Raw genomic sequence first — 12,324 nt, 5'->3', positions numbered from 1 at the left:
TCCGAAAAATGTTTTAAAAATCATATTAAATACCCGAAAGACTGTTTATGACTCGAGACTTCCTTATAAATAAAATTTCATTGATTGTTTGACATGCTATGTGCTATATGTGACTTGTTTGTTTAACTGTCGGTCTATATGTTCAGTGTTTACTTGTTTTAGCGTAACTTTCAATCCGTTAGTCGGATTTGGGTAAAACGAAAGGTAGATAGAAGTGTATACCGAATAGAATTGTATGAGTTGAGTATTGATAGATGTTTATGATATGTGAGAAGAAAGAGGCAAGATATAGGAAAGGTAAGCAGATAATCGAGGAGTAAGACGGTTATGATTGGAAGTTAGTGAAGTATAGCAAGCTAGTACCAGGCAAGTGTTCTGAACCTTCTCGAGATATATGTAGATAATTGATAGTTCTGTTTTATATTGCAAGTGTTTTGAAGCACTAAACCCTAAACCTTGATTCCAGTTATTGATCTTTGAGCCGTAAATCTTATTCTTTCTGAACCATTGATTGTGGAATACCCGAATACGAACCACAGATATACGATACTACTCCACAAATACATGCAAACTAAATACCAAACACTGAATCAGATTGCTTACATGTTCAAATCATTGTACTTTACGCTCTGAAAGACCAAATCCTTATAACCTAAAAACTTTGATTCTTTTGTTATCCATTTCTTTCACCATTTGATAGTCATATTTCATTTGTGAATATTGAAACCATCTCATTATTGGACATCCAATATTGCTTATGATTTTGTTTACTGCTTTACATTATTTATTCTGTTATTATGTTAGAATTGGATTGTTTTATAAAATTGTGGACCAGATTCGTGGTCAGACCAGATTGGTGGTCAAGTTAGGCCAATGTGTGTCTTGGATCCAGTAATTAGAGCAGAGCTGTGTGCCTTGCTCGGGGTTAGTGCGTGACTGATCAGTAGCCTAACCTTGTTTTTTTTTTAAAATAAAAATATAATATCCAATTTTAAATCATTATTCATTGTTCACTTGATACCATAACTCTTTTCACTTAATGATCATTATTCTCAGTCTTGTCAGTGTGACTTGCTGAGCTAGTTAGCTCATTTGCACGATGTTGTTTATGTTCCTTTCCAGTTAAGAAGGAACCTGTTGGTAGCGAGGATCCCCAATCCAGTGCGAGAGCTAGGGGTCCAGGTTGATCGAGTTAAGCTAGCTGACAACTTTTGGAATAGTTTAAGTTTATAAAGTTTGTAATAATGTTTAATATTCAGTTGTAAGTTCGAATAGTTGGGATTTGGGCATTTGTAATATAAGTATCTGTATGTGGCTTGTGTGCATACTTTAACCTGTTGGGGTCCGTGGTAGTTGGTAAGTAGGGTCACTACATATTATTATTATCTTTATTATTGTTATAAGCAGGTTATAAATAAGGTGTATGTGTGTGTGGACCCCAAACTTCTGACCCGGGTTTGGAGGGTGCCATACCAGCATCTAGCCACTTAAGAATTTCCTTCTTCACTACCTCCTTCATGATTGGATTAAGTCTTTTTTGCTGCTCGACCGTAGGCTTGCTACCTTCCTCTAGCAGAATTTTATGCATACAGTAAGAAGGGTTGATTCCCTTGATATCTGCTATAGTCCAGCCAATTTCCGATTTGAACTCTCTTAGAATCCTTAAAAGTTTATCCTCATCACTACCTGAAAGGTCAGATGCAATAATAATAGGCAGAGTAGATGTATCACCTAAAAATGCGTACCTTAAATGCTCAGGTAAAGGCTTAAGCTCAAGAGTAGGAGCTTCCTCAATAGATGACTTGAGGCGTTTAAGAGCTTTGTTCAACTCCCCCATTCCAAGAGATTCAAAAGGCATATCTACCTTCCTCTTCCAGGGAGAAGCATTCAAATATTGCAACTGTTCTTCACCTTCGTCATCTTCACTATCCGGATTCCCCAATAAGGCTTTCTCTAAGGCATCGGACCTTAGCAACTGATCAAGTTCCGACGTGACCACCGAATCGACCAACTCCACCTTTAAGCACTCCTCATTATCAGTAGAAAATTTCATAGCATTAAACACATTAAAAGTAACATTCTAGAACTCGCATTGTGAGCTCACCCTTCTGCACATCTATCAAGGTTCGGCCAGTTGCCAAGAAAAGTCTTCCCAAGATTATGGGAATCTTCTTATCCTCCTCGAAATCAAGAATGACGAAATCAGTAGGGAAGATGAGTTTATCAATCTTGACCAAGACATCCTCCACAATACCTCGCGGATATGTAATAGAACGGTCGGCCAACTTCAAGGTCATATAAGTCAGTTTTGGATCAGGCAAGTCCAACTGCTTGAAGATGGACAAGGGCATCAGATTGATGCTAGCTCCCAAGTCACATAACATCTATCAAAAGACACTTTTCCAATAGTACACATAATAGTGAAGCTTCCTGGATCTTTAAGCTTTGGAGGCAACTTCTGTTGCAGCACAGCACTACATTCCTCCATAAGAGCGACTGTCTCTAAATCATCTAGCTTCACCTTCCGAGAGAGAATACCTTTCATAAACTTTGTGTAACTAGGCATCTGCTCAAGAGCCTCAGCGAAAGGTATATTGATATTAAGTTTCTTGAACACCTCTAGAAACTTCTCAAATTGCTTGTCCAGCTTCTTCTTCTGTAGCCGCCTAGGAAAAGCCAGTGGAGGATAGATCTGTTTCTCTGCTGTATTACCCTCAGGAGGAGTGTGCTCAGCAGTAATCTTCCTTGGTTCCACTTCTACTTCCTGCTGCTCTACTTCTTTCTTAGCCCCAGCTTCTTCAGTCAACTCTTGAGTTTGTTCGGGATTCGCAACCTTTCCAGACCTTAAAATGATTGCCTTTACCTGCTCTTTAGCTTCTTTCCTTCCTGGCACTTCAGTGTCACTAGGTAGTGTACCAGGCTGACGACTTAGCAAGGTATTGGCAATTTGCCCAATTTGATATTCCAAGGTCTTGATAGGAACGCCTTGACTCTTGCACATAAGCTTCAACTCCTCTAATTCAGATTTTTCATTGGCTTGTTGCAGCTGGAGTTGCTGTCTAGGTGCATACTGTGATTGCTGAAAACAAGGGGGGTTGTACTACTTAGCTGAAAATTGCTGATAAGGCTGTTGAACCGCATTCTGAGTGTTGCTCCAACTGAAATTAGGATGATTGCGGTTGGTGGGATGATAGGTGGCTGGCACTAGTTGCTGCGATCGCTGGAAATTGTTCACAAACTGAGCTGATTCACTAGAAATTGCACACTGATCAGTCTCATGGGCACCAACATAAAGCTCATAGACACTAGAGATTTGATTAACTCCATAATTAGCCAAAGAGTCCACCTTCATCGTCAAAGCCTTAAGTTGGGCAGCTATAGCAGTTGCTGCATCTAACTCCAGAATTCCTGCTACTTTTTCCTGAGTTAGTCTCTGGGAAAGATTTTGGTACTCATTAACAGCCATCAGTTTGATCAATTCATAAGCTTCATCGTAGCTTTTAGCCCATAAGGCTCCTCCTGATGCTGCATCAAGCATGGATCTAGAAGTAGCACCGAATCCATTATAGAAACAGTTTATAATCATCCAATCAGGCATGCCGTGATGTGGGCACTTCCTTAGCATCTCTTTATATCGATCCCAAGCCTCACACAGAGATTCTCCAGTTTGCTGAGCAAACTGCGTAAGAGCATTCTTAATTGCAGCAGTCTTCGCCATAGGGAAGAATTTAGTGAGAAACTTTTGAGCAAGATCTTCCCATTTAGTGATAGATCCTGATGGTAGAGAATGTAACCATCACTTAGCTTTATCCCTCAGAGAGAATGGGAAGAGTCGCAGCTTGATAGTATGTTTAGTCACACCATTGAACTTGAAAGTATTGCAGATCTCGATGAAATCCCAGATGTGCATGTTGGGGTGTTGAGTAGGAGAACCCCCAAACTGAACTGAGTTCTGTATCATCTGAATCGTGCCTGCTTTGATCTCAAAAGTGTTAGCCGAGATGGCTGGTCTGATGAAGCTTGACTGAATGTCATTGATCTTAGGCTGAGAATAGTCCATCAAAGCCTTAGGATTTTCTGCTTGATCTTTCATCGCTACTACCACTGGTTCTTCAACTTTTTCTTTTTCCTCTACCTTCTCTTCGTCCTCGAAAACTTCCCTATGAACCACTATCGCTTCTTCCTTGGCTTGATTCAGATTTCTCTTACGAGTCCGAGAACGCGTATGCATACCCGCTCGCTAGATCACCTGAAATAAGACAAGGAAACAGATAAGTAACAATGTCCGAGTCAATGAACTTTAATGACCACTGATGGAAAACACATAAACTAAAAAAAATAATCAACATTGCAGTCCCCGGCAGCGGCGCCAAAAACTTGTTAGTCACTAAACACGCGCTAATAATACACGCAAGTATACGAGTTCGCAAGTAGTATAGAATCTTTTCTAGTTCATTCCCACAGAGACTGGCTTTGGTTGACTAATTAATTTATGCACTTATACACCAATGATATGGTTATTATTCAATGCTAAGATGATAACAATTTGAGGTTGTTTATAACTAAGAATTATGCTAACTATTATAACTACGAAATTAAGATTGACTGAATTAATATATATGACAAACATGGGATTCTAACTTCATTAAATACTTCGTTCAATAGCATTTTTGTTCTCAACCTTAACATGCAATGGTGATGACACTAATCAGACAACACGGAACTGATAAACGCCAACTTTCATTGCACGAGTACCATACTACCAGACATCCACAAAAGAGATAGAAGCTGAATAGACACCAATTATATTGAGACCCTATATGTCTATAGAATTTGACAACATAACGGTTTAGGCACAAGTTATCCATCTTGATTATATAAGGAAAGGAAGATGGTTAAAATTACCTACGAATCATGCATAACAATACATGAACCTATGCTAGCATGGCAAGTTCTAAATCCTTAAATTCACTTTTGCTTCATTAAGAATTAACACACTATCTTATAAGTTCACAACACTCATAAGACGAATATGCACAACCAATACTAGGCTATCATACAATCACCACATGTTAAGGCATTGAAATAGTTTAATTAAAGAAATCCATAAATAAATCCGTTAGAACCCCACGATAACGATTAGCCCATGATCAGACTCATCATTAACGTCGATTCCGATGAAAGCATGGTATAACAAACGTAGTCTTTGTAATGAATAAGAAAACTAGCATCCAAGTTACAACTTAGAATAAAGGTTCATGAGTAAAAACAAGATCTTCTTCATCTTCGTTGAATTGTGCTAAATGGTCTTCTTATGGCTCTCCTTGATATGTCTCTGGCTTGATATATTATTAAAAATGACCTAGAGCTGTTTATATAGTAGCCCTGATCAGCATAGAACCCCAGCAAAGCAGTCTTCTATTCAAAACAGGAATTTTGAAACCTGACCTGGCGCGGGCGCGCACTTGATCAGCGCGGGCGCGCGCTTGATCAGCGCGGGCGCGCTGGCTCTCTGAAGTTCTGGCGCGGCCGCGTGCTTGATCAGCGCGGGCGTACTGGGCTTCTACCAAAATTGACTTCTTTTCTTTTTCCTGCAGATTCGAGCCGGTTTTCTTGAGCTTTTATTCCAACACCACCTTGACACCAAATTAGCACCAAAACAATGCTAATTCACCTGATTACCTAGATAATGCATGAAATGCAAAAACACTAGAAAACACATTAAAACACCTAACAACTCGAGTGCAAATGCATCAATTCAAAGCTTATTAGAGCATTATAAAGTGTCATAAATGCCACTCAACATGTATTATACATGATATCAGGTCTACTAGCAGTCAGATATAGGAGTGAGCCAATCAAACCTCTGTAGTTAGTAATATCTACTGAAGAACCAGTATTTAAATCTAACTTGGTTGCAGTGGCCATGGGAGTTGATGCAGTTGAGCAGTCTTGGATTCCAAATCTTTTGAGTAAATTCCTGATGTATTTGGATAGATTTATGAAGATCCCTTCATCATCCTATTTAACTTGTAACCCCAGAAAATAACTCAATTCTCCTATCATACTCATTTGATACCTGGACTGCATTAGCTTTGCAAATCTCTCACAGAGTTTATCATTAGTAGATCCAAAAATGATATCATCAACATATATTTGTACTAATAACAAGTCCTTATCATGGTATTTATAAAAAGAGTTTTATCAATTGTACCTCTTGTGAAACCACTCTCTAGCAGAAATAGAGCAAGTGTTTCATAAAAGGCCCTTAGAGCTTACTTCACTCCATAGAGTGCTTTATCCAGTAAGTAGACATGATCTGGATACCTTGGATCAATGAACCCTGGAGGCTGTTCAATATAAACTTCCTCTTTAAGTTCTCCATTTAAGAATGCACTCTTTACATCCATATGGAACACCTTAAACTTTTTGTGAGCATCATAGGCAAGAAAGATTCTAATTACCTCAAGCCTTGTAACTGGAGCAAATGTCTCATCATAATCAATGCCTTCTTGCTGTGAGTATCCCTTTATAACCAGTCGTGCTTTATTCCTTGTAACAATGCCCTCATTGTAAGTTTTGTTTTTGAACACCCACTTTGTGCCAACTACAGATCTGTTCTTTGGTCTTGGAAAAAGAGTCCAGACTTTGTTCCTTTCAAATTCATTGAGCTCTTCTTACATTGTTGTGACCTAGTCAGCATCTCGCAGAGCTTCTTCAACCTTCTTAGGTATAGTTTGAGATATAAAAGAATGGTAGAGACATTCATTTTGAGTGGATTTTCTTGTTCTTACACCACTGTCAGGGTTTCCAATGATTAAGTCAGGTGTGTGTGACTTAAACCATTTTCTTGTAGCTGGAAGTTGACTTCTTGAAGATGAACTTCCCCCTTGATCCATGAACTCTCTGTTATTCCTTTGATTAGTACCACTATTATTTCCTGATGCTCCATCTGAATCTGTGTTCCCATTGTTAGCAGTATTTGACTCATTAAAATTTGAGGAAGGTTAGTTTAATGATCTTTCTACTGATGTCTCTTGAGATGAATCACATGTAGTAGTCTCTAGATTTGAGTCATGTTGCTCCCCCTCAACATCTGCTTCAGAGTTAGAAGTATTTTGACTGTTTTGTGGAACCTTAGATCTTTGAGTGATATCAGGACTTACTGTATCAGAGTCAGGATTTAAAAGTTTATCATAAGGTACTTCATTTTCAAATCTCAATATGTCATGGTCATCTGCATCTTCTAGACCTGCTATCTTTTTTTCATCTAAAGATACATGTATAGATTCCATGACTGTTCTTGTTCTCAGATTGTAAACTCTGAAGGCTTTTTTGGTCAACGGATAACCCACAAATATTCCTTCATCAACTTTCAGATCAAACTTGGTCAACTGCTCCGGATGAGTTTTGAGAACAAAACACTTACAATCAAAAATATGAAAGAACTTAAAATATGGCTTCTTTCCCTTCACCATCTCAAATGGTGTTGTTCCATGCTTGTTGATCAATGTTGCATTTTGTGTAAAGCAAGCAGTTTGCACAGCCTCATCCCAGAAGTAGGTAGGAAATCTTGCTTTCTCTAGCATGGTTCTTGCAGCTTGTATCAGAGTTCTATTCTTTCTTTCAACAACTCCATTTTATTGTGGAGTTCCAGGAGCAGAAAATTCTTATTTTACCCCCTTGAGGTTGCAGAATTCTTCCATAAACTATTCTTGAATTTAGTTCCATTATCACTTCTGATGATCTTCACTTTTTAAGTTGATCCTTTTTCCATCCCCCTCATATGATCAAGAAAAATGGATAGAGATTCATCCTTGGTGTGCAGAAAATACACCCATGTGTATCTTGTATATTCATCAACAATTACGAGTGCATACCTCTTCTTGGCAATTGACGTAACATTCATTAGACTAAAGAGATTAACATGAAGTAGATGATATGGTTCAAGAATGGAGGATTCAGTTTTACTCTTGAAAGGAGTTTTCCTTTGCTTGGATTTCTGGCATGAGTCACATAAGCCATCAGGAGTAAAAACGGCATTGGGTAATCCTCTCACAAGATCATTCCTCACCAGTTCATTGATATTGTTAAAGTTGAGGTGAGAAAGTCTTTTATGCCAGTTCTAGCTGTCTTCCACAGATGCTATACTCAGTAGACAGACTTTGGAATTATCAATACTTGTGGAGACCCTGGATTCATATAAACTACCATATCTTACACCAGTCAATGCAATCTTGCCATCAGACTTGTTGACAATTTCACAATGCTCCTCATAGAAGTTGACATAGTAACCTCTATCACAGATTTGACTCACAATAATCAGATTATGCTTTTGTCCTGCAACTAGAGCTATATTTTCAATGATGACATTTCCAATTTTGATTTTGCCATAGCCTAAGATTTTTCCTAAGTTGCCGTCTCCATAAGAAATGCTTAAGCCAACCTTCTCCTCAAATTCTGATAGTAGGGATTTATAACCAGTCATATGTCATGAGCATCCACTGTCCAAGGCTAGAGCATTCCTCCTATCACTCTACAATTAGTAATTTAAATCAGTTAGTGTTTTTAATTGCTTGGATCCTTTGTCCTTTTTAATTTTATTAACATATGCAGCAAAAGACTTTTTATCAAAGTTTATGTTAACATCCTTACTATCAGTATTTATACATACAGAAATAGATTTTTTTTAAATAAAGAGGGTTTCAGTTTATAATAATCATGATACAAATTGTGATACTCTTTACATGTATAAATAGAATTCCAAATACTTCCATAATGAAAACAAGGACTCTATGGTTTATATCTAACTGTTCTATTCCTAAACTCTGATTTGGAAGAAACAACATTTATCTTTTTATTCTTCTTGCAAGAATTAGCAAGATGATTAGTGCTACCACAGTTTGAACATGTCTTTCTAGGTGCATTAGGTGGAGTTACATAATTTCCATTCTTATTAACACCTACCTTGCCATTCCTATTTTTCCTAGACCTTTTCCTCTTGTCTTTCATGTGTAGATCCTTCAGCTTTTGCTTAAGCTGTTTCTCAGTCATTGAACCAATATTTACTGAATTTGTGTGAACTTGTTCACTCTTATCAGTAATTAAGTTTGATCTAGGTGCTGAGGTTGTACCTTCCATATGGATTGACTTAACAGTATTAGCACTAGGATTAAACTTAATGGTCTTTATTTCAACCTTGTTCAGTTTAACCTTGCTATCAGTTTTTATTGGTTCCGTTCTCTCAGTTTCTTTTCCATTTTTCTTATCAGAATTAGATCTAGATAAATATCCTAATCCTGATCCCCAACAACCATTCTCTAGAATTTCATGAGTTGACTTTCCTAAGTTAGTCCAAAGTTTAATGAATTCTCTTTCTTTTGCTAGCTCCTTCTCTAGATACGCATGTTTGTCTAACAATTTTTACTTAACATAAACAACATTATCTCTTTCTTTTTGAATTTCTAGCATGGAAAGCAACTCAATTTCTAGGTGATCATTCCTTTTCTTTAACACATAGGTTTCACTCTTGATTCTATTATTCTCTAAGGTTTGATCCCTAAAACTAACATGCAGAGACTTAAGAAATAATCTTAATTCATAGATATCATCAGTATGAAAAGCAAGAGTAGTCTAAGGTACCTTTAATTCATCATTGTTATCCTCAGTATCAGCTTTTTCCATGAGATCATAATTGACTCCATCATCTGAATCTGATCAATCATCCCAGTTTCTCTTCCTTGAGATCAAGGCTTGTTTCTTCTCAGCTCTGGGTTTTCTGCAGTCAGCTGCAAATTGTCCAATTCCATCACAGTTGTAACTTCTCTCTTTTGACTTGTCAAGTTTTCCAGATCTTGATTTCTTCCCATCAGTATTTCTCCTGTTGTTCCTCTTATCAGAGTTTGAGGAACTAGAACCTTTTCTGGAAAATCTTCTCCCTTTCCTGAAGTTCTTATAGACCGACTTGTTGAAGCTTTTAACCAGTAGGGCAACCATTTGATCCATGTCTTCATTATTGTTATGATCACTGTCAGTATCTGATTCAGTATCAGTATTTGAGTTATCATCATAATTTGATGATTCAATATCTGATTTGCGATCATGGGTTTCCCATTGGAGTAGCTTTTCCTCCTAGATTTCTCCTTTGGCTTCTCTTCAACCTTGAGTGCAACTGGTCTAGATTTAGATCCTTTCCTCTTGCTTCTTTGCTCCATCTCTAGTTCATGAGTTTTCAGAACTCCATAGATCTCATCTAGAGGTGTGTTATCAAGTTGATAGTTATCCCTTATTTATGTGACTTTAAAGTCCCACTTTTCAGGGAGAGCAAGTAGGAACTTCAGATTTGATTCCTCCAAATCATATTCTTTGTTGACAAGGGATAAGTCATTCAGCAACTTCTGAAATCTGTCATAGATCTCAGTTAAGGACTCATTGTCCCTTAAGTCAAAGTGCTCATATTCTTGAGTAAGTATTGTCCTCCTGTTCTTCTTGATAGCAGTTGTACCTTGACACTTTACTTCTAAAGTATCTCATATCTCTTTTGCTGTCTTATATCCAATGACTCTATTGGACATAACACTATCAAGACTGTTGTGGAAGATGTGTTTAACCTTAGCATCCTTCATGATAGATGAGATATCTTCAAGAGAATAGTCCTTCATGTCTTTGTCTATCATCTTCTCTGGTTCTCCTGCAAGTGAAACAACTACCTTCATTGGTCTATGATGACCATCATAGATCCTGTCCAGATATTCAGGATCTGTGGCTTCCAAGCACAAGGCCATCCTGACTTACCAGATTGGATATTCATGTATTTTTAGGATAGGAACCTTGATTTCTTCATACCTACTCATGTTGCTACTTATCTGTGATGTGGTTGGGGGTTGTGGCTTCAGATTCTGTATTTCTTCTTATTCTTTATCTGACATGGTTAATTAATTTTCAGTTCTTAAACTATTTATATGTTAACAGCAAGCTCTGATACCAATTGTTAGGCCCTTAATCAATTGTAGAGGGGGGGTGTGAATACAGTTAATACAATCAATTCGACAAAGCTTCAACAGAATCAACAGTTTTTAGATTAACTGATAAAAACTTATAAAAAACGTATTCTCTCGAAATGATGAACAAATATCCTTGAGAGCTGCTAGGTTATGCGAAAGATATAACAATGTCGAAATGCATATAGAATGAACCTAATCTGTGCTTTATATAGAGCACAGCTACACAATGTATAAGGAATCCTATTCTATTAACAACAAGGAAACCTATACAATTAATTCTGAGATAAATTCCTTCACCTCCTTGATATCCTGTTTCCTTTTCCTTATCGAAGATCAACTGATGTGACAAATAGTGATTTCATCAAACGTTGATATCATCATCCGTCGATATCCTTATCCGTCAATTATCAATATCCGTCGATGTCATCATCATCCGTTGATATAAGTTTTGATATGAACTTCTGATAGTTTCTGCTTGATATCATCAATTGCTCCTAACATAGAAAAATAATAAAATATCAGTTTATTCTTTCAAATAATTAGAGTTAGGGTTTATGTGTTCTTAGCAATCGAATGCAGGTTTGAAGGTGCTATGAGACTCCATATCACAAGTGTAAATAGCCGTTTTTAAGCCCTGGATCCCCTCTATCATATTCTGCCATCAAAATGATCAAATGAGGTATCGATTTTGAAAGTCAATTTTTGAGTTTAATTTCTAATTTGGGGGTTTGTTAATCGTTGTTTGTTTATATGTTTAGTTTACAGGATGTTATAGATTGTAAGATTCTGAGTGGATACATGTTGGTCTCGTGATTGTTGGCTTAAGATTTAGGGTCGCCGGAAATTTTCTCAGCCTCTAAATTTCTTAATTTTCTGGTCGAATCTTCGATCGTTTATTATTGTTGTTAGAGTTTATGAGTTTCTGGGAATGTTGTAATGAAGCTATATGTGAAAACCGGATTGATTGATGTTGCTTAGGGGTAAAAAGGGACTTCGCAGGAACCAGTGAACCCGCCGGAATTTGCAAATTCTTCGGCGTGTTCCTCGTCTTCTTGGCGACCCGTTAGCCCGTTCTCCCGACCCGGTTGACCCAAATTTCAACCCGGAAAGATACCAGATTTTGATCTTAAAAACCCCAATTCCCTTTCCTGATTATGTTTTTTAATTTTGTTTTAAAAATAAAATATAAAATTTGTTTATTTAATTAATTAAATTGATTAATTAATTTAGATTAATTAATTGATTTATTCAATAAATAAATATGATTAATGTTCAAATATTTATTTAAATTGATAAATTGATTAATTATTTGATAATTAAT

At 37.0% G+C, this 12,324-nt stretch overlaps 1 non-coding gene across 1 annotated transcript; it reads left to right on the top strand.

Moving 5' to 3' along the window:
* The first annotated feature begins 3,596 nt into the window (after window positions 1-3,596).
* Window positions 3,597-3,703, top strand: LOC141694911 (small nucleolar RNA R71). Its single transcript, XR_012564190.1, has one exon. It is a non-coding gene; the product is annotated as a small nucleolar RNA R71 (small nucleolar RNA).
* Window positions 3,704-12,324: the final 8,621 nt, after the last annotated feature.

Source organism: Apium graveolens, chromosome 10, assembly GCF_009905375.1.
Source record: "Apium graveolens cultivar Ventura chromosome 10, ASM990537v1, whole genome shotgun sequence".
Classification (NCBI taxonomy): domain Eukaryota; kingdom Viridiplantae; phylum Streptophyta; class Magnoliopsida; order Apiales; family Apiaceae; genus Apium; species Apium graveolens.
This window is presented reverse-complemented; position numbering and strand designations above follow the sequence as displayed.